The sequence below is a fragment of the Olea europaea genome, unplaced genomic scaffold, assembly GCF_002742605.1.
Source record: "Olea europaea var. sylvestris unplaced genomic scaffold, O_europaea_v1 scaffold1770, whole genome shotgun sequence".
Taxonomy (NCBI): Eukaryota; Viridiplantae; Streptophyta; class Magnoliopsida; order Lamiales; family Oleaceae; genus Olea; species Olea europaea.
In genome coordinates, this window is record NW_019235430.1 from 209,607 (window position 1) to 214,210 (window position 4,604).

Below are 4,604 nucleotides of genomic sequence, written 5' to 3' on the forward strand. Positions count from 1 at the left end.
ATCTAAATAAATACTAATTAGAAAAATATAATTTAAATATTGTTAAGGTTGTCCTACATCAATTGTGAATGAAGATGGTATTCAGTTTATAAGTGTGAGGGAAAACCTCATCTTTTGAGCTAGCTTTTGGGGGGTGATAGAGTCTCAATACCACCCAACACTAATGTCAGAATCCGATTTATCAACAAGTCTCAGGCCCAACAATCACGGATATACAAGTTTGTGTGAAGGGGAGACAGGTTTGATCTCTTGCAGGCCTGTTGTGTGAGGCCCGCAAAGCCCAATGTGCGAGGGGAAGAATATTGAGGTTGTCCCACATTGATTTTAGATGTGGTTGATATTTAGTTTATAAGTATGATGGAAAGTCCCACCTCTTGAGCTAGCTTTTTGGGTGAGAAAGGCCAAATATCATCCAAAAAATATAATAAATAACAATTTCAAAGTAGTATAGAATGGTAAAATGAATGTTAACAAAGGGTGAATTTGTTACCAAAAGTAAACTCCATGGAAGTTTTTGAAATTTTAAAAATAGATTAAAGGTCTCTATAATTATCGTAGACCTATAGAGAGGATAAAACTAAACTTTATTATTATTATTATTATTATTATTATTATTATGTAGATATTAGCGTAATTGAATCACGATATTTAAAACTTAAGTTATTACAGATAAAATAAATTTATTTAATTTTTACCATTAAACTACATACTTTGTTACACAAACAATGGATCTTTCATCAAATGTGGGGCACATTTATGATTTTTATAAACGAGAAAATTATATTTAAATTAAGAGATTTATTTGCACTACATATATTGAACCGCATCATCTATATCTTTAAACTTAAGACTAAACAAATTTATTTCTTTAATTTTATCTTCAAATTAATCTATTAAACATTTAGAGCTTGTTTGAGTACCATTTTTTTGGTCCAAAATGCATGTTAGAATAGTATTTTAATGAGAATGATTAGTTAAAAAATAAGAAAAAAATTGGAGTTGCGTATAATATTAGTTTATTGAAAAATATGTGGCTAAAAATAAGAAAGAGAAAATTATATTATAGAAATAATGAGGACCAAAGAAGTGCTAGGATAGACTTCCATTGAAATTTTTGTTAGCAAAAATAGCAAATTGATCCACAATGCCTTTGGAACAACAAAAGATAACAGGTTTCTAAATAATGTATTAAACCTATTCTCCCTTATATATCTTCGAAATTTCGTTTCATTCTCTTAAGCTCTTCTTCTACTATTAATGATCCTATCACAAATCTCTCACATTCTATTTATTAAACAACTATATTCAATTTTATAATTTATTTAGCGCCTTTAATACCATGGCCATTAATTTTGATTTTCCAAGATTTCACACCCCTACAACACTGCACATTATCTTTGTCGATATAATTATTCAATACTTAAAATAATTTTAGAACAAAGCAATGCGAATTTAAAAGCCAATTTTTTCATAGTCGATAGTACTTTTACATGTCAAAGTTGTCCATAGACATAATACATAGATATGTCCTTGGGTAATGACATGGAAATTAATAGAATTAACTTTCAAAATGATTTTTTTTTCTTTTTTTTTTTTTTTTAATTTCCTCCCCCGATGATCTTGTATGGACAGCCTGTTGGATCGTTTGGATCACAGGGTTGATGGTGTTTAGGGCCTGAATAGTCAATGCCAACCTCCATCTGTAGGCTTTCCTTCTCATTTCCTTCAGGATCTGCCACTTCAACTCCTTTGATGCCCTTCACGAATTACCAAGAATTAGATTCAAGTTTCAACTGAAAATACAACAAATGTAGTAGTTATAATGATAATAATAACAACAACAAATGAGGAAAACCTGAGAGAATTTTTTGTTGGGTAGCTCTTCTTCTTTATTTGAAACAAAGCTTTGTCCTAAACCCGGAAAAAAAAATGATAAATTTCATATTTTATCCCATTATACATGATATAGTTGATGTCAGGAAATAAGGACAAAGTGCATTGAAAAGCAAAATTTACCCCTTGACATCGGGACTGCAGTAGAAGAGAGAATATGCGTGTAAATCAAAAGAAACACGAAAAGAGTCAGATAAACCTTCATTGCCAATTGAGATTGTAGGTCGATTTCAATAGGAATTAATGTGAAAATGGAGAAGGTTGATGGTTTTGATTTGACAATGCACAAGAATTAGTGATTATATAAAGCAAAGATAAGGTGTAGTGTATTAATTGAGGATAAAAACGAATTAATTGGTGATTAGGTGTCCTCAATTGTGATTGTGATGGATTTTAAAAATCATTTTAAATTTAGTTGTCTTCAATTGAGATTATAATGAAATTCTTTAAAATTTATGTATCATCAATATCCACTTAATTTTAAAATTTTCATTAATAGAAAAATTTTAAAAGATTTGGAAGAATTTCAAACTTAAAAATAAATATAACCAAATCTTTTGAAATTTCACCATATTTGATGGATTCTTATGGAATTTGTAAGAATCTATTCAAATTCACAAAATTCATTAGAATTCATAATCTTTTAAAATTCATTAAAATCCTAATTGAGAACGCCCACGTTAGTTTTGGTAGTTAATTTCATTCTATTTAAATTGATAAAGTCATATCCTAATTAAATAGCCAACAAACTCCTCACAAAATATATAGTATCTCATACATTGCTTCAAAAGATATAGAGAACTGTTACAATAATGTCGAATTACAATAAATTGAGCACGATATTTATTGGGTGTTCTCAATTAAGATTTTGATGAATTTTAAAGTATTAGAAATTTTAATGAATATCGTGGATTGAATAGTTTCCCACAAATTTCATAAGAATCTAAATTAAATGGTGAAATTTAAAAAAAATAAAAATAAAAATAAAAATTGTTATATGTATTTTTAAACTTGAAATCTATCCAAATATTTAAAAATTCCTCAATTAGTGAAATCCTTATAAATTCACTAGTTATTGAGAAAACCTAAATTTTAAAAAAATTCATTGAAATGCATTAAAATCAATTTCATTGTAACTCTTTTTTCAGACTCTATAAATACGAATCTTGATTTTCAATAAAATATACACTTGAGTTTTGACTCCTATATTCTTTTCTCTTTTCTCTTTTCTTTTTTCTTTTTTTCTTTTTCCCCCCTTTTCATAACCGATTTCACGACAAAAAAATGTTGCAAGAAAAATTGAGATTTTGTTGCAAAAGTAATTTAGCGATGACAATAGGTTTTGTTGCGGGTATTGTCACTCTATATAAGTCGCAAAATGTGTTCTGCAACACTTTTCGGCCGTTCATCGCATTAACAAAATCACAGACTCATTTGTGTGACGCAGAAAATACGAAATGGCAGCACAATATTTGTTGCCATAATGTCGTCGTAATGTATATATGTCGCAAAAAATTTAAAGGGCGACAAGTCCGTTTGTGGCAATGAATATTCCAATAAAGTTTTTACGAGAAATATGTTTGTTGCAAATGTTGAGTCACCGAATATATTTTGCGGCTACTTTCGATCGTCCATCACATTAACAAAATCGCAACATTATTTATTTGCCGCAAAAAATATGAGACAGCAACACGATATTTGTAACTATAATGTCTTCGTGATGTGTATATGTCACAAAAAAATAAAAGGACAACACAACAATTCGTTGCAACAATTATTCCAATAAAGTTTTTACGAGAAAAATATTTGTTGCGAATATTCTTTTAAAGGTGTAACTTTTGCTACCTATTTTATTTTGCAACAACACATGCACGTTGTAATATATTTTTAATAACGTAATGTTTGTCGTGAAATATGTTTTACAATGTATTTGATATGTCACATAATGTATTTTAATATATTCGATATTTGTAGTAAATATATTATGTAATGAGTGATGTTTGTATTTAAATTTATTTCCCAACACTAATAGTCTATTGCGCCATCATTTGTGCAACGAGTATAGTTGTTGCCTAATTTATTTCGTGATTATTTATATACGTCACATATTTTATTTTATGACATAGAATATTATTATGAAAAGTATTTTGTGACAATGAATTTTTATTTGTGTCAAGTTGTGCTCGTAGTCAAATTTAATCTGCAACACAAAGGATTTGTCGCTACAAGCATGTACAATTGTCATCTAATTGATTCTATTTTTATTTACGTATGTCGTAGATTCTATTTTAAACCCAATTTTTTATTTCTTTCGTGGCAATGGAATCATTATCGTGGTGCACATTTATATGAAAATTTAACTTACTTAACTAGAAATAACTCGTGACTTTATGAAGAGCATGCTACAACGTACAATTATTAAAATATAATTGATATCAAAGTAGGAAAAAAAAACATATCACCGTCAACCAAATAAATATAGATCAAGGTATTATCTACAAACTTGATTACCTCCAAAATCAAAACAAATACAAATAAACTATAATACTAGAAATTTCAATTTAGAACTACTTAGAATAATTCACCAAACTGGAAAATTAGAAAATAAAACTAGAAATATGGAAGAAATAACAAAAACTCATGAGACACCCAAATAACGTTCTTCACCCTTAAGATATGCTTTCAACTGACCATCAATATGTTCTTTGGTT